This window comes from Hyperolius riggenbachi, chromosome 5, assembly GCF_040937935.1.
Source record: "Hyperolius riggenbachi isolate aHypRig1 chromosome 5, aHypRig1.pri, whole genome shotgun sequence".
Lineage (NCBI taxonomy): Eukaryota > Metazoa > Chordata > Amphibia > Anura > Hyperoliidae > Hyperolius > Hyperolius riggenbachi.
The window spans coordinates 195053957-195073564 of NC_090650.1; the positions used below are offsets into that span (position 1 = coordinate 195053957).

Sequence of the window (19608 nt, forward strand, 5' to 3'; positions counted from 1 at the left end):
AGCGCCGGCGTTTCTAAATTGCCCTGAAAGCGCTTGTGCAATGATTCCCTATGAGAGAGTTCACATCTGAACGGTTCCTTTATGATCCGCTAAGCAAAGTGCTGCCTGTACCATTTTCTGAGCGTTTTTGCTCAATGGAAGGTATAGGGAAACCGGCACTTTCATGAATAAATACATTGTATCTATTAATTTATGGGTAAAAGAATTAACTTCCTGACTGACGTCAGGAAATGAAAAAATGAATTACTCTGCAAAGGGAAAAGCGAAGAAAAAAAAACCTTTTAATACATAGCTCAGCGCTTGTAATAGCGCTGGCGATTTATGATGTGAACAAAGCCTCACTGAGCTGGCAGACAAGATCACAGCCACCACCAGAGCAGATCTTCAAGAGCTCCACGTGGTAGTCTCCGAAAACAGGTAGCGAGTTTCCTCACAGGAGGTCAATATGGCTACTGTGAAAGTAGATCTTGCCGGTCTTAAGGAGGCTCACAAGCAACAACCTGCGGTAAACTGCTCACTTTGAGCTCGCATGGAGGACGTACAAAACCGTAGCGGGAGGAACATTAGACTACGCGGGCTTCCAGAGTCAATCTCCCTAAACCAGCTTACCTCTTCGGTGACGGCCATATTTAATGGCCCTTCTGGAAAACCCTGGATGCTACTCCCATTAAACTAAACAGAATTCACCAAGCCCTGCGACCTAAGCCAGCAGACGAAAAACCATCCAGAGATGTCATATGTAGACTACACCACTTAGCCCTAAAAGAAAATATAATGCAAGCTGTCAGACGGTGGGTAGAAGTGATATATGAAGGCAAGCAGATCAGCTTTTTCCAGGACCTGGTGCCAAGCACCCTGGCCCAGCGCCGTACACTCCAACCTTTGCTGAAGATGCTTCAGGAGCATTGAGCAAATCACAGATGGGGATTCCCATTCCAGGTTCAGATTTCTTTAAATGATACATCTTTCACCCTCCACACCCCAGATGGCTTTCCGGATTTATACAAGTACCTACCTGTGCCCAAAGTCGCAGGCTTGGAAAGGCAACCTGACCGTATTACTTTTGACACCCGCAGCAAGCTAGAAATCAACAGCGAACAGACAACGGAGAGTGGGGATTACTCCAACCATCTGTTACATCTAAGTGGTGTAGCTAGTCAGGCATGGATCCGGGAATATAGCGCAGGTGGGGGATATATATGGTTGTTACGATGGGAGGTGCTTTGTCATTGAGGGGTTTGTAGCCTTGGAAAGCGGGTGAGGGAACTGCACTTGTACTATTACAAAACTGGGGCAGATTAGTGCACCGACCCCCTGCAAAAAGTTTTTACTGTCTGTACCGATGGGAGATGCTAAGCAATGACTGCCACGTTGATTAACCGTTTATGTGTTCGTCTGCCTTTCCTGCATTTGTTGCTCCTATAATAATTTTTGACTCGGTCTTATGCTTCGTATGCCATTATATTCTTGTTAGGTTTTACTGACTCATATATACTCTCTATGGGCTCGATTCACAAAGCGGTGCAAAGTGTTAGCACCGTGGTGAAAAGGCCCTTATCACGCCTAAACTCAGTTTAGGCATGATAAGAAGGGCTTCGCGCGAAGTTACCGCGCGTACGCGCGTAGGCGCGTAAGTGCGCGCGCAGCACCCGACGCTTCACGCGAAGCTCCCATTAAACCCTATGGGACTTTGCGCGCGCGAAGAGCAGGAAAAAGCGGTGATAACTCAGTGGTGAAAAGGTCATCACGCCTAAAGTCCTTTAGGCGTGATAACTGAGTTATCACCGCTTGGTGAATCGAGGCCCATGAGAGCTGCGTGATGTGCACCATATTGGTGGGCTTCCATTCTCTTTGTTTCTCTCAATACCCGATGCTCTGCGCTGACACGCTGGTCGATGCACATGTTCCTGCCCACCCAGCGAGTAAATATTCACCAAAAGCAGGGTTTAATTGCTTCTAAACATGCATATTATATTTGCAGTGCTGCCCATAATTATTCATACCCCTGGCAAATTTTGACTTAAAATTACTTTTATTCAACCAGCAAGTTGTTTTTTGACCAGAAATGACATACATTAGGTGTCTCCCAAATGATAATAAGACAAAGTACAAGAGGCATTATTGTGGAAAAAAAACATGTCTCAGCTTTTATTTACATTTGAGCAAAAAATGTCCAGTCCAAAATTATTCATACCCTTCTCAATAATCAATAGAATAGCCTTTATTGGCTTTTACAGCAATCAAATGCTTCCTATAATTGCAGACCAGCGGTTGGAAGTCTCTACAGGTATTTTTGCCCATTCATCTTTAGCAATGAGCTCTAAATCTTTCAGGTTGGAGGATCTTCTTGCCATCACCCTGATCTTTAGCTCCACCGCCAGATTCTAAATTGGTTTCAAGTCAGGACTCGAAAACTTGAATGTGAATAGAATATGCCAGTACTTATTTACAATACTTTTTACTTTGAATGCTTCCTGTGTTTGCATATTTATGCAAATTGGGGAGGCCAGCTTTTTTTACTTTAGTTTTCAATAGTTCCTGCCAATCTAATCATCTGACTTCTAATTCTGCTTCCAGAAGTGCTTTATTAGAATACGGATTTTTCCAGAAACCTATTCCTTACAATTTCTGCTTGTCTGTCATACACTTTACAGTCAGTGCAATTTCCATGCAGGAGGAGATAGACTTCTTGGAATGTTGCTCAACCATTTTATCAGGTGACAACTATCTAATTGTATAAAACTGTTAGTGTCCACCTGAGTTCATCTTGGGGGGGCCGGAGTAATGAGGATGCTCCTTTAATTTATATATAGTATATTAATCTGCCTCATGCCAGGAGAGTTCTAGAACTTTTTAGAAACATTTATGATGTTTATTTTTTAAACAGAAGTATTTTTCATCTTGTATCCATGCACAGAGAACTATAGCTGCTGATCCTTTATACAGACGACTGTGGATATCCAGACCCATTTGGATAGATTGGGAAGAGAGGTGAAGTGTGGTATGTGTTTGGATGAGACCCAGCGCTGTTGATTGATTTTTAAGATTGCTATTTTATGCATTATTCATCATTTATTAAAAGAAAGTTTAAAGGTTAGAGAAGGTGGCAGGTGGGCCCCTTGATACCCACTAGGCCCCATGCACCTGCCTAAGTTGCCTGGTGGATGAACACACACACAGTTCCACTGCGCTCCAACGAGTGTCGATTCCACAGAGCTCACAAGTTTTCCACCAGGTGCTGCCCCAAAATACCCTGGGACCAAGGTATAGGCACTGGTAAGAATACAGAAATACAAAAAGAGAGAAGGGGCGCTCTCTGGTGTATTAACTTTTTTTAATATATTGCTTCAATCGCAAGGTAAAGAATAAAACTTACAAAATATAAAAGATGTAAAAGCATATCACACTTAATAGTGTATATCACCGTGCTCCAGGAGATGGATGACACCTGCTCGGACGCCTCCGCTCTATGGCCAGTAGTAACGGGATTCGGGGATCCGATAGCGCCTGCGGGACCCGGAACACCTTTGGCGTCCGAGCAGGTGTCATCCATCTCCTGGAGCACGGTGATATACACTATTAAGTGTGATATGCTTTTACATCTTTTATATTTTGTAAGTTTTATTCTTTACCTTGCGATTGAAGCAATATATTAAAAAAAGTTAATACACCAGAGAGCGCCCCTTCTCTCTTTTTGTATGCCTGGTGGATGATCCTGCTCTGACTTAGCTCTTCCATCATGCCATCTGGGGAGAAAGCTGCAGGCGAGCTCTAAAGAACTGCAGGGTCTGAGGAAAGCATTTTCTGGCTTTTAGGATCCCAAGTTTTAAGGATAACTGCAGTTCCTAGTGCAGATTTTGTGCTGAATTTGGACGGATGGCTGTTAATTGTCACACCTGCCTGCTGTGAAACGGCTCCATGAGGCCAACTTTAGATCCAGAAAAACCATTCTACTCCTTTGTTTACAAATCAGAACAGGTGAAAAAGATACCATCTTTGTAAAGTAAATTGTTATGTGATTAAATAGTCACATAATTACGTAATTGACCATGCATTACTACCTGGATGAGATCTGTCATAGTCATTCGGCATTTAAGACTTTTTTTGAGATGACCGAGCCTTACCAGTGGCGTAGGGTCCGTGGTCACAACTATTGCAACCAGTCCAGTGGCCGCACATTCCCCTGTACAGAGTTACGTTTTCTTCCCTCCCCGATGCTCATCTCACTACTCACGGAGGTGTGGCTGGGATGAAGGATATCTGCTCCTCTTCCTGCTTTTTGCTGCTCTCAGCAAATGGCTGTCACTATACCTGTTGGCACCTCCCCACCACCGTCCCTTAGCACTGCATTTTTCATCCTAAAGCTATCCATGACCGTGCCTCCTATGGGCCCTAAATTTGGAGGGTAGAGAGGGGACCCCTAAGCCCCGCTGGTTCCAGGGATAGGTTCGTTTGTCATATCTCGGAAACCAGGGGGGCTGCAAATTTGTGTACAATTTGGGGTCCGTATGAGGCTTGGTCATGGAGATTTCACCATAGTTCATGTTACCATATCGGTTCAATGGTTCATTGAATAGGGCAAAAAAAAGTTCAGTTATTCTTCCCTGGGTTTCCTCCAGCCCCCGTAGTCTGTCAGGTCTCTCAGCTTCCTCCTGGTCCCTTCACTTGTGGCGTTGCCCTCTGAAAAATCTGTGACTAACTCTTTAGCTACAGCTTACTGTGCATGTGGTCCTGTCCACATGCCCATAGGGCCCAACCATCCCGAATTCATTGGGACTGCCCCGGATTCAGCTGAACTATCCAGCGTCCCATCTGCTACTCTCAATATCCTGACTTGAAGCACCACTCACTGATAGCAGGGCTCTACTCCGTGTCTCCACGCAGAGATACAAGTACCCTGACCCAGCTGCTTCAGGCATCAACACTGCACATTCACTCTCTTCCGCCCTGCCTCTTTTCCTTAAAAGGCAGAAGCTAACATGCAGAGAAGCCAGGGACAGGGTGAGATGCTGGTTGTATCCCCTGGTCCTACACTGCACATGTCCTTCGTCCCCTGCTGTTTTACACTTCTCAAGTATGTGTCCTGGCACATTAGGTAGAGTAGGGCTGGGAAATCTCTGCTCTGTAAAACACACCACATTTGGTCAAAGGACTACTCTAGGAGCTCTACGGCTTTCTGTAACAGCCACCTTCTTCTAAGCTTATTACAGTACTAAATGTCACAGGAGCTGAATGGGGAGACTTGTAGATGTGTTACAACTGGTGGCTGCAGCAAAGAATAAGGGAAATATGAGCACTTCTATTCCCTGAAGTCTCCAGTATTGACATCTCTGTACTGTGAGGGCTGATCACTGACCTCTATGCACTGCTCATGTCCCCCCTGCTACCCACCAATAAGGGGTCAGCTGACAGCAGTGTCCCCCAGTGACTGCAGACAACAAGTGTCCACTGTGTGTGACCTTCTGCTGACATCTTCCCTGTGTCCCCAGTGACTGCTGACAGTAAGTGTCCCCTGTGTGTGACCTTCTGCTGACATCTTCCCTATCAGAGTCCCCCAGTGATTGCAGACAGTAAGTGTCCACTGAGTGTGACCTTCTGCTGACATCTTCCCTGTGTCCCCCAGTGACTGCAGGCAGTAAGTGTCCCCTGATACCCTGTATGTTCTTGAGATTGTGATCGATTGTATGGGTTCGGTGTAATTTGTCAAATTAGGTTGCAAGAAAATTGGCAGATGGGGGGGCCAGATCCAAATTCCGCATCAGGACCCAGAAGTCTATAGCTATACCATAGATTTTCACACATGTGGTAATAGTTCGGTAATTTACCAAAATATATGGCTTCAATTCAGATCTGTTCAGTAAATAGTTGAAGTCTAACCAGCTGTGGAGTAGGTCTCGGCAGCAAGCTTTGTTCTGCTAAAGTGATGTTCTCCCACTTCTGGACAGAATTGGGAGTGTTCTTTAGGTGATCTGCCTAAAAGGTTTCTTTGCACATTGATGCTTCCATGCTGTCAGCATACAAAAGTAAAACGCAGCCCTTTAGTCTGCATGACTCCTCTATCTTCTGGTTTTCTGTTTATCAGTCTTTCCCCTGCATGTCTAAAGGCATACAGGAACACCTGTATGAATATGCCCTGCTCCTGCATTTTGTGTTTAGTTTACTTTCTGATGTGCTACGCAGCAGTACATTGGTACCAGTGGGGTTAACAGTAGTTAGCAGGGCCGGATTACCGACCAGGCAACAAAAGCAGTTGCTTGGGGCCCCATTCAGAGTCAAAGGGGCGCCATCAGCACATAAACCAGTCCTGTCAGCGGTGACTGGATGGTATAATGGTTAAAGGGACTCTGAGAAGTGCAGTAACTATGGAAAGATGCATATCATTTTAAAGCTCTCTTTCTCCTCTTTCCAATGATATCTAAACCGCCGCCCTATGCCTTTTAGTTTTCGCTATTTTCACGATCAAAATCGATCGCGAAAATAGCGAAAACTAAAAGGCGTAGGGTGGCAGTTTATCATTGGAAAGAGGAGAAAGAGAGCTTCAAAATGATATGCATCTTTCCATAGTTACATTGTATTACACAGGACGACTTTTCTCCAAAGTCGGCAGCTCGATTCAGCACAATGCAATGAAATATAAGGAACCCAGGGCGATATAATTACAAACATCATGCTGGTAGGTGTGAGGATGTACTTAAAGAGAATCTGTATTGTTAAAATCGCAAAAAAGTAAACATACCAGTGCGTTAGGGGACATCTCCTATTCCCCTCTGTCACAATTTCACCGCTCCCCGCCGCATTAAAAGTAGTCAAAAACTGTTTTAAAAAGTTTGTTTATAAACAAACAAAATGGCCACCAAAACAGGAAGTAGGTTGATGTACAGTATGTCCACACATAGAAAATACATCCATACACAAGCAGGCTGTATACAGCCTTACTTCTGAATCTCAAGAGATCACTTGTGTGTGTTTACCTTCTGTCCCCAGCTTCTCTCATGCACTGAACATTACAGGCTTCCTGCAGACAGCTCTGCCTATGTCGTTAATTCCTCAGTATGTGACAGACCAGCTCCTTTCACAGCCTCCAGAGGAGGATTTTTATCCAGCTCTCTTCTATCACTGATAAGATAGCAGAGAAGCTGCTGGCTTATGTAAATAAAACACACACTGGAGTGTGCATAGAGGAACAGTTCAACACTGAAGAACTTGGCAGCCTTCCAGACACAGGCCGACAAGTCTGACAGGGGAAAGATACATTGATTTATTACAGAGATGGTTATAGTAGAAAGAGCTGCAGTAAGCCAGATCACATTAGAATAGGTTTAGGAACTTGTAGGATGGTAGAAAAAACGTTGTAATTTTTGTTACAGAGTCACTTTAATTAGTTGTGGGTATGCTTAAAGGCATACCCACAGGCACTGCTCGTAGTCCCTTTAAGGGCTCTGCCTCTGACACAGGAGACCAGGGTTCGAATCTCGGCTCTGCCTGTTCAGTAAGCCAGTACCTATTAATTAGGAGAGCTTAGGCAAGTCTCTCTAACACTGCTACTGCCTATAGGGCCTATAGGGCCTATAGCGCCCTAGTGGCTGCAGCTCTGGCGCTTTGAGTCCGCCAGGAGAAAAGCGCGATATAAATGTTATTTGTCTTGTCTTGTCTTATCATGCCGTGTGCTGCTGATTGTCTTCAGAGCCAGGCTCTCCTCCTAGGTCCCCCTCCTGCTACTGTGCGCTCTGCTGCTGCCCACTCCTCCCTCCCTTCCCACAGAGAACCACAGCTGCAGCAAGAATGATAGCAGCAGATGGCAAACGCTCACTCACCTATCCATGATCCAAGCGATAGAGATCCCGTCATCTGAAACCCATCTGTCTCTTCTACAGTGCAGCCGCTCGCTCTGAACTTCCTGATTCTCAGATCAGACAGGAAGTAGGAAGTAGTAATAGTAGTAGTAACAGAGCGGCAGCACTTAGAGGAGACAGATGGGCTCCGCATGACGGGACCTCTATTGCTTGCATAGCAATAGGTCAATAGGTGAATATGTGAATGTGAGTCATCTGGTGCTGTCATCTCCCCCGCTGCGGCTGCCTTCTCTGCTGGACTATCGTATTCACTGGGATGGAGGCTGCATGGTGGCTGTCTAGTTTGGGAGTAAATCGGTTGTTCGGTGGTGGGGGTGGTTATGTAATTCTGTCTGGGGAACGGCTTCCGATTTGGCGGGGTCCAGAGCTTTCTGCTATTGCCAGGCTGGAGATGCAGGGGGAAAGTGCTGCTGCTGTGATATCTGGCGCCCTCTTCACAGGGGTGCCCCAGCCCCCGAGTGCAAATATCCCAGCCATTCATCTCTCACTCTGCATTTTGCCGCTGTTATTCCCTGCATTGTGCACCCACAGAGGAAAGCAGGCTGTTGCCCATAGCAACCAGTAGCTCGGTTGCCCCGGTGTGTGCGGCATGTTGCTGTGCAGCTGCATCTTCTGATTCTATTACGACATGATGGGGGGCCCAAATCAGTTACTTTGCTTAGGGCCCCATTTAGCCTTAATCCGGCTCTGGTAGTTAGTGTAGCTCCTCCTCTTAGCTATCTCAGCCATTCAGTAAAATGAACAGAAAAACTGCTCCAAGCAGGTTATAAAATATTAAACACCTCACTTGTTTTACCGAATGCTCTAATCTTTGTGAATTGACATTAACCTCACTAGTTGAATAATTTTACTTTTACATGCGCTAACAGTCTTAGTGAATTGATACTTTAAAAGATGTTCGGTAAAAATCAGCTGTCTTCTGTATTACTGAATGCGGAAATGCTTAATGCCAATGAGTTTGCTTTAACTACTTCCTGTAGTAAGAGATATATTTTAACCATTGTTATTATAAGGAACTTCCTAAATAAAATCTTCATATGCAGATCATATCCCCTTGTCCTTTGCACAAGCCCAGACCCAGCTCATCTGCCAAGCTTTTGTTTTGCCCTCTTATGTATTTATACATATTAATTAGATCACCTCTAAGGTGTCTTTTTAACCTGTTCTGGTGAGACCTTTGAATGTGTGTGCTTTGGCTGCACTGCTAGCTCTGTTTATAGCACATGAAAATCATAAAATGTGTTTCTTTTGTTATTTATACAGTTTTGTGTAAACCTTCATCCACTTCTGAGGGAGGTGTGTTACTGCATCATGATACATCATACGGTACAGGTAAGGAGGGGGGGGGGGGGGGAGTCACAACAAAAATGATCATATTTGCTTTTCAGAAGTATGTCCACATTTTATTGTGCACAAAGCTTGCCTGTTCAGTACACATTTTGTATACATTGTATTGTTCATCCTGAAAGCAGCTTCTGATTACACAGCCATACAAAAAGAAGCAAGTGAACAGGTGAGGAGAGAGGAGCGAGTAATGAGCTGGTGTGCTTCACACTTAGCATGACATCAATGACATTCAAAAAAAATAAAATTTAGTTTTATGGCATTTTAAATGAAACAACTCAGATGCAGTTGAAATGCAGATTTTCAGCTTTAATTCAGCGGGGTGAACACAATGATGCATAAAAATGTGGGGCAACTAAGGCATTCTACAGTGGCAAAATCTACAGTTTGGTACATCCGGAGAAAGAAAGCAAGCACTGGTGAACTCGGCAAAGCAAAAAGACCTGGACATCCATGGATGGCATGGAAGACAACAGAGGTCATTTCCATGGTGAAGAGAAACCCCTTTACAACAGCCAACTGAGTGAACAACTCTTCCCAGGGGATAGGCATATCAATATCTAAGTCTACCATAAAGAGAAGACTACATGAAAGTAAATACAGAGGGTGCACTGCAAGGTGCAAGCCACTCAAGCCTCAAAAATAAAAAGGCTAGATTGGACTTTACTTAAGAACATCTAAAGGTGCCCATTAACGGTACAATTTTTCACTAAAAACGATAATTTGAGGAGATTTTTATGATCAAAAATAATCAGAAGGTAATTATAAATTGTACTTAGAACTGTTCTAATGAACGATTCTTTCTTCAAATTCGTTCCTAAAATCCAACTTTCGGATCGATTTCCTCCTATTTAGCAATCGACCAAAGAATCGTTCCTTATCAATTGCCTTTCTAAGTGGCAAATTTTCTATACAAATCGATCATTAAAATCGCATCAAAAGATCGCATTTGGTGAAAACATTTAAAAAGTCAGCACAGTTCTCGAAAAACATTCGTTGGACATATGAAACCAAGATTAACCTCTACCAGAATGATGGTAGAAAAAAGTATGAAGAAGGCGTGGAACAGCTGAATATCCAAAGTATACCATATCATCTTTAAAAAATGGAGGAGGCAACCTTTAGATCAGGGGTAAGGAACCTATGGCTCGGGAGCCAGATGTGGCTCTTTTGATGGCTACATCTGGCTCACAGACAAATCCATAGGGGTTGATTCACTAAGCTACACTGCTCAAGCAGCACAGCTTAGTGTGGCAGCGCAAGTACAATTTTCAAAGTACTGCTGTAGCATGCACTACTAACTTACTCGCGCTACCCCAAAACGAACGGCTGCTCCAATTATCCCACTCTGGACCCTGTCAGGTCCAGTGACTTTGTAGAACGAGATCCCCGCACTTCACTTGACAAGCAGCCTATTTGGCAAAAGTGCGGATATCCCGTCCTACAAAGTGAATCAACCCCCAAGTCAGCTAGGTAATTGTACAAGCTGTTAGTTGGTAATTCTATCTGGCTCTCAGGGGAAATTGCTGATGTTGCTGAAACCCAAGAGAAGCTGAAGACGTGTCTGACACTTCGGTTGCCCGGTGGATCAACTGTATACACATCAAAATGGCAACAGGGACATGAACTCTACTGTCATAGTTTGAAACATATTGTATGGCTCTCACGGAATCATATTTTAAAATATGTGGCGTTAATGGCTCTCAGACAAAAAGGTTTAGATTGTCCACCATCCTTTACATTGTAAGCCTTTGGCAGGGGTTCACCCCCCCCCCCCCCCCCCACCCCCATGGCACCCTTCCCATGGACTACCTCGGACTAGAATTGCTGGGTCTCTTTAAAATCACACGATCATGCATCTTATACCCTGTTGCATGGATAACCTTGTGCTATGTTGTAAAATAGTTTGCTACCGCTTTATCTGTCACCCCTTGTTTAACCTCCCTAGTGGTAAGGACAAGTCTCACTCGTCCAGCAGAAAGTTGCTGGAATCGGTATGGAAGAGTGAGACTTGTCCTTACCTGCAGAGAGATTTCTAGCTAATCTGCTTGCTTTCGCCCTCTCCCTCCCCCGACCATGTTTGTCAATACCCGCCTTCTTATCCTCCGAGGGTGCCTCTGGGGGCGGGGGGGGGGGGGGGGGGGGACAGGAAATCACCACCCTTGTATAAGAAAGTGGGGGATTGACACATGGAGGCAGGAAATCGCCACCCTTGTTGTATAAGAAAGAGGGGATTGACATGGGGGTGGGCAGGAAATCGCCACCCTTGTTGTATAAGAAAGGGGGGATTGAAACGGGGGGGGGGGGGGCAGGAAATCGCCACCCTTGTTGTATAAGAAAAGGGGGATTGACACACGGGGGCAGGAAATCGCCACCCTAAGAGGGGAAGAAAGGGGGGATTTACACAAGGGGGGGGGGGAATTGCCACCCACGGGGGGGGGGGGGATCGCCACACACAGAGAGGGCGGGGGGGGGGGGGGGAAATCACCACCCACAGCGGAGGAAAGAAAAGGGGGGGGGATCGGTCACACACAGCGTGGGGGGGGGAACCATACCTGGCCAATCTAATACTGGGGACATATATATCTGGCTAATCTACACTGGGGGGCTAATGATGTGTTTCATGCACGGAGGGGGAGACATATGGGGTGGGGGGTTATGCTCACCATTGGCATGCTGATCCCTTGTTGTGTACCTCTGATAGTGGCACATTCCTCAGCAATTGGAGTTGATGATGCTGCGTGACCCTAACATCAACATCTGGCGGCAAACTTTAAAAAAAAAATTTTTATTGAATTGAACACAATAACCAGCAGGGGATTCTGAGGATGGATAGGCACCACACGGTGGGCGACACAGGGCAGGTAATGTATAAATGAACCCACAAGGTGATACATTTATACACTAGGTGGACTGCGGCAAGTCACCAGATGCAGCCGGATTCCCAAGAGATTTCAAGCTGAAATCGATCAGGAATCGGCCTGCAGTGTATGGGCAGCTGACAGATCTCTCTTTAATCAGACAGATCTGTCTCAAAGTCGAATCTGCCCATCACTACTAGATTTTGGGGGGTAATTTTGAAATTTGGTTTTTATTTTATTTTGTGTTTCAAACTTCTATTATACTTAAAATGTATACTAGACCCTTACTAGACACATCCTGGTATGGTACAGGAAAAAAGGTTATGAAAATTAGTTGAACCACTTTTTGCACAAAAATCCTGGGGAAATTGAACGCCAGGGAGGTTAAATTGTATGTATCCCTATTTATTGTCCAGCGCTACCTAATATGTTGGCATTTTATAAATACAATAATAATAATAGTGTGATGGCTTGGGCATGCATGGCTGCCATTGGTACTGGGACACTGGTGTTTATTGATGTAACACAGGACAGAAGCAGCCAGAGGCGTAGCAATAGCCATAGCAGCCATAGCAACTGCTATGGGGCCCTGGAGAGGAGGGGGCCCAGGTGGTACTTGATGTGTTCACTTTGTTGATCCATCCTCTGACTTTGTCTCAATGCCCATTGTACACATTGAGTAATTTACATTTCCATGCTCATATAGGGTAGGGGCAGGTGGCATTGCTCAAGGGTGCCTAGTTCTGATGGCCTCAAACAATTTGCTATGGGGCCTCATAATCTCTAGCTACGCCACTGGAAGCAGCCAAATGAATTCTAAGGTCTTCAGAGATACACGGTCTGCTCAAATCCAGTTAAATGCAGTCACATTAATTGGTGGCGTTTCATGATATAGATGGACAATGACCTAAAACATGCAGCCAAAGCAACCCGGGAGGTTAGCAAACCAAAAAGTGGAAAAATGACCAAGCCAGTCACCTGATCTTAACCCAATTGTGCGTGCCTTGCACTTGTTGAAGATTAAACTTCAGACAGACAGGCCCCCACAAACAGCAACTGAAGTCCACTGCAGTAAATGCCTGGCAGAGTATTAAAAATGAGGAAACCCAACATCTGGCGATGTCCATGAGTACAAGATTTCAGGCTGTGATTGCCAGGAAAGAGTTTTCAACCAAGTATTTGAAATGATCATTTTATTTCCAGTTATTTAATTTGTCCAATTACTTTTGAGCCTCTGAAATGGGATCTTCTACAGTACTTTCTCCATGCAGTCACCCAGCTCTTCTAACAATAGTGTTTCTTCCCTTACTGTAACGTGGCCTTTGATTAGATAATCAACACTGACTTCAGCTGCAAAATAATTTTTGCTATACAGCAAAGTCCCCATTATCCAGAATTCAGGCAACAGGAAGTCTTAACTAACCGGCATGCCTGAGGGATAACGGGGACCTCTTTGTTGGGGCTTTCTGTGGGTGCTGGCAGGCTTATGGTGCCCATACACGGTACAATAAAAGTTTTAGATTTTCCAGTATATTCGACCAAAACGATCAAATGAAAGTTGAAAATATTTTTTTTTCTTTGTCAAGAAAAACAAAATGATCCCGTTTTTCAATAATAATGCTATCGGACATGTTGGAAAAATCTTTATAGCCTATCTAAAGGAATAATTAAACACAATTATTTAATCGAAAAAATTAAAAAAATTTACCATGTATAGGAACTATTAGAAATACTTCCCTTTATCTCCCCGCGGGCTCCTAGTGGCTTCTGGCATCTGTGTACTGAGGCCACACAGTTTCACATGACCCGATCCCAGTCAGCTGACACTCTGGCTTACCAGCTGGTGGCTCCATTATCAGATGACTTTGGCCTCGAACTCATCAGGCCTGCTTCCTGCTTCCTCATTCTGTTGGTGGGCTCTGATGGCTGTTGCAGGCAGTGTGTTTTTGTTTTTTTAATAAAAATGTTTTTTTTTTTCTTTACCTGATCCCTCCCCCCACCAGCCAATCAAAGTGATTGGCTCTCAGACATCAACCTATGAGAGCCGATCATTTTTAAGCCCCTCCAGGGAACAGCCGAGTGACGTGGCTGTCCCCAGTACAGTGCTGCTGTAGATGGCAGTGCTGTACCATATAAATAGACGGTGGTCTTTTAGTGGTGATCGCCAAGTGGGGATGCGCGCACGATCCCCAGCAAACCACACCCCCAGGACTTGACGCCAATTGGCGTTAGGCGGTCCTGTGAGAGCTGCAGTGTTCATGCCAATCGGCGTGATGCAGTCATAGGACGGTTAAAGGACGGTCGCGAAAATCTTAAAATGTAAAATATATGTAAACATATAAAATTAAGTAGTACGTTTCTTCCAGAGTAAAATGAGGCATACATTACTTTTCTCCTATGTTGTTGTCACTTACAGTAGGTAGTAGAAATCTGACAGAACTGACAAGTTCTGGACTAGCCCATCTCCTCATGGGGGTTCCCAAGGATTTCTTTTGAAAATGCACTTCGTGAATGGCAGTTGTTCCGTCCAACTGCCAAAAAAGTGTACGGTGAGCAGGGAAGCTGGCCAGCATCTTTTTATAAATCTTTTTTCAGGGAATGTGTTTATAAAGAATAAAGGTCATGCGGAGAATCCCCTATGAAGAGATGGACTAACCCAAAACCTGTCGGTAATGTCAGATTTCTACTACTTACTGTAAATGCCAGCAACATAGGAGAGAAGTAATTTATGGCTCATTTTACTCAGGAAGAAACACATTTCTTTAATAACTGTAGTGCAATGAATAAAAATGCTATTTTTTTCCATTTTTTTTTTATAAACTATTTAGTCAGTGTTTTTCCATTGTAAATTTTTTCCTCACCCTGATTTTACATTCTGAAATTTTTCACAGGTGGCAACATCTTCAGTCCTGTCAGGTGCAGTTCTACGGAATGTTTGTTTCTGAGAATTCTGAAGCCAGTGAAAATAATGCTCGATCTCCCAGAATGCTCTGGCAGGTGAATTCCGCAGTGCTAAACATCACTGGGAGAGCAGGACTACATACCAATATACAGCAATATATAGCTATAGGAAGGGTTTCTCATGTGGAAGTTTGGAAAATTCCTGTAAAAGCAGGTATCTCGAATAATTGACTGCATTCTACTACTTGTTACTACAGTGCCTCTAAGGACCGTTGCCACTACATACAGCTTTCCAGCGTTTCTCCGCATGCGAGCTGCACGGGGTAACACTGCAAATCTAACATAAGATCCATTCACTTCCGTTAGGATCAGGTGCGTTTAGTTCCGCTAATTGGACCATTTTCAATGCCAATGTGAACCGGACCTTAAGAGTCTAATTTTTAGAGTTCTGACAGGATGGTAAGGCTGCAGGAAATGACCCCTTACCATCAGTATATCTTTATTACAGATGCTTTGCTTCCCACTCACAGAATTGAATGTTACCATGATTAGCTATTGTCCTGGCAAACCACAAACAACTAATTGTGACCCAGAATAAAGCAGGTCAGAAGCCTGCTTCTACTTTAGCACCATTTTTTATTTGCAGCAATTGTTTTCATTACGTAAGGAGCAGTAGTATTACGTAGCATTAAGCAAATCTCTGCAAATTGCTGGGCAGGTATTTGCAGTCTGATCTTCAGTAGTTCATTTAGTAATTGGATTGTCAAACTGCAGGGTGCAAATATTTATTGACAGTGCTCAACTACACCATACAGCAACAGCAGTAAAACTCAAACCAAATTCAAAAATATATTCCTATTTCTAGATTTGCCATTTAATGTTAGCACTATGCATATGCAAGGATTTCCTTACACAAAATAAAGCAAGTTAGCAAACACTATATTGGATGAACGCTGTACCCATGTAGGAACACACTGATCACTGTGTAACAAACTTGTACACTAACACACACACAGCTAACACTTGTCTGAAGGGAAGACACTTGATTTTTTTTTTTTTTTTTTTTTTAATATTCTTCACGGTTTGGTATGCTGCCATTTGGCTTGGCTTTTATAAAGTAGCATAAAATAACGTAAGAGCACCGCATTTTGCTTTCACTTACATGGTCTAATTCATATATACTGTTTCTATACAAGTACAGGAAACAAACCTTACATTTATTACAAAATGTCACTGCTAATTATTAAAAGCTAGCCATTTAGTAGAGCCTGTGGCTACACTGTCTACAGGTGCAGCAGCAGCTATGCTAATCATATAGAAGTGAAAAGCTTGGAGCAACAGAGTTGATATAATCCAGTTATTTATCTTCTTTGGATTAGGCAGACACAAAGCTGCTAGGTAAGAGAGAATGTTACTTACAGTTTACGTAAATCTCCAGACTCTTCAGCAGTTCCCTCTTGAGCTGTGAATGTCTGGTAAGCAGCTCACACAATATAGCTGGGCACATCCACTCCCTGCTGGCCAATCAGAGACACTTGCATGTCATTCACCACTCATCTGCAGCATCTCACCAATACAAACACCATCTCACCTCTTACACCAGATGCTTGTTTTATATTGTCACTGACAATGAACCATACCAGAATATAATATTTGCCTACTGCACTAGTGCAATGTGTAGCAAAGTTTCATGGCAAACTCACTTTTTAGCTGTTTCACACCTCCCTGTGTGCAAAAAAAAAGTGTATTTGAGATCTACATGTGTTTTAACTTACAATGTAACATGTCAGGTTACAATAAGGGCTAGATTTGCCTATTCTCTTCCCAAAAGCTTATACATTTTGCATACAGAGGGGAGATTTCTACAGCGATGTGACATTAGTATCTTGAGTGTATTCATCATCAATCAACTGCTATTGTATGCAGTCTGAAAACACTCATAACATATTGTGTGTACACTTTTTTTCTCCTGATAGGATCACACTTCTGTTCACATCTATTTCCCTGTGCTGCAAGCAGTCTCGGACCACAATCAGTCACCTATGTAGTCATTTCAACCGAATGCTTCTGTTTCCCAATGTCGCAAGCACGGTCTCTGATCATCTGTCCACCATCTTAAATGTAAAAACATCTTTTACAAATTACCCACAATTATCTTATATTGTAAACCATTTTCTTTATAGCAGTTCAATTCAGTTATATGTATTATACAATACCCAAAACTTTTACAGCAAGTTGCACGACATTTTTCTTCAGAGCAGTCAAGTTTACTGTTATGTACAGGCTTTTTGGCAGAAGGAACTATAGCAACCAGATATTTTAAATGCATTTATTGTAAAAAGTACAGATACAAAAAGCAAAAAATGTTATACGTTTATTAATTAGCACTATCGTGTGTTTGTGTGTGTGTAGGGGGGTTTCACAGGGGCCTGGAGCCACCTATGTTCATTAACCTCCCTGGCGGTTCATTTCTGTCTGAATTTATGGGTCTAAAAGCGGTACATTTTTTTCAAGAATTTTAGGCCTCCAATTCTTAAAAGGACAACCGAGGTGAAAATAAACGAATGAAATAAACAATTGTATCTATCCTCCTTCTCCTAAAAGGGACTTTTTAAGATATTCCACGGTTTTATTTTATTTTTAAATCTACTTTTTAAGTTTTTACTGTTTTATTTTTTTGCTCAATGACACATTCGTTGAAGTATGCCAGAGCTAAAATCTATGAACTATTGAACCTCTATCTCTTTCCTGCTCTCAGAAGCCATTTCCTGCTAGGAAAGAGTTTTATAGTTTTCTTATCAGTGAGGGATACACTGTAGTCTGACCAAGTCCTAACTCATAGTTACATAGTTATTTTGGTTGAAAAAAGACATACGTCCATCGAGTTCAACCAGTATAACTCAGACAAGAACTGCCAACTTGCATACCTAATATTTAACTTTTCAGGCAGAGAAAAAAAAAGAAAAAGGAACACAGGATTGTTATTTGTGTGCTAGGCACTGTACATACACATGTCTATCATCATGTCACCTCGGGTATCCTTTAAAGGGACTCTGAGCACCTCTCATGGGCATGCCCTTAAAGGGAACCTAAACTGAGAAAGACATGCATTTTTCCTTTTAAAATAATACCAGTTGCCTGATTCTCCTGCTGATTCTGTGTCTCTAATACGTTCAGCCACAGCCCCTGAATAAGCATGCAGATCAGGTACTCTGACTGAAGTCAGCCTGGATTAGCTGCATGCTTGTTTCAGGTATGTGATTCAGCCACTGTTGCAGCAAAGAGATCAGCAGGACTACCAGGCAACTGGTGTTTAACCACTTGCCGACCGCCCACCTATGGGCGTCAGCAAAGTGGCACGCCCAGGACCACGTAACGCTGATGGGCGTCGGGTCCTGGGACACGGAAATACCGGGGATCGCACGCATCCGCCGGCATTAGGCTCCGCCCACCCGCGACGTCAACCCACCGGCTGTTTAGAAGTGCCAGCGGGTTGTTAACCCTGCAATCACCGCTACAAAGTGTATAATACACTTTGTAATGTATACAAAGTGTATTATACAGGCTGCCTCCTGCCTTGGTGGTCCCAGTGATTGAGGGACCACCAGGGCAGGCTGCAGCCACCCTAGTATGCACATTCTGCTCCCCCTGCCCCCTGATCGCCCACAGCACTTCTCAGACCCCCCCCCCCCCACTCAGACCCCTGTTTGCACCCAAGCACCCCCCTAATCACCCATCAATCACTCCCTGTCACTATCTGTCAACGCTATTTTTTAGATCAGGTCCTAAACTGCCCCCTGGGAGCTCATAAACACCCCCCCCCTACACACACCGTCAGATCCTCCCCATACCCCCCCCCCCATGTGTACTGTATACATCTAACCTCCTTTGTAATCACCCACTGATCACCTGTCAATCACCCATCAATCACCCCCTGTCACTGCCACCCATCAGATCAGACCCTAACCTGCCCCTTGTGGGCACCTGATCACCCACCCACACCCTCAGATTGCCCGCAGACCCACCCTCAGATCACCTCCGAAAGTGCATTGTTTACATCTGCTCTCCCCTCTAATCACCCATCAATCACCCCGCCACCCCGTCACTGCTACCCATCAGATCAGACTCTAATCTGCCCCTTGCGGGCACCCAATCACCCGCCCACACCTTCAGATAGCCCCCCAGACCCCCTCTGATCACCTCCCCAGTGCATTATTTACATCTGTTCTCCCCTCTAATCACCCACTGATCACCCATCAATCACCCCCTGTCACCACCTGTCACTGCTACCCATCATACCCATCAGATCAGACCCTCATCTGCCCCTTGCGGGCACCCAATGACCCACCCACACCCTCAGATCGCTCTCAAATACCCACGATCACCTCCCCAGTGCATTACTTGCATCTATTCCCCCCTCTATTCACACCCTGAGACACCCATCAATCACCTCCTGTCACCCCCTAACACACCTACCCATCAAATCAGGCCCTAATTTGCCCCGTGTGGGCTTCTGATCACTCAGCCAAACCCTCAGATCCCCTTCCGATCACCTCCCCAGTGCATTGATTGCATCTATTCTCCCCTCTAATCACCCACTGAGACACCCATCAATCACCTCCTGTCACCACCTGTCACTTCCTAGCACT

At 44.2% G+C, this 19608-nt stretch overlaps 1 protein-coding gene across 1 annotated transcript in view; it reads right to left on the minus strand.

Annotated features, from left to right (window-relative positions):
* The window catches only part of DDC (dopa decarboxylase), a 203312-nt gene extending 186861 nt beyond the window's left edge, over positions 1-16451 (minus strand). The window contains exon 1 of the mRNA XM_068234545.1: positions 16379-16451. The gene's annotated coding sequence lies outside the window, so the exon portion shown is untranslated. The remainder of the gene's footprint in view (positions 1-16378) is intronic.
* Between the last annotated feature and the right edge of the window lie 3157 nt (positions 16452-19608).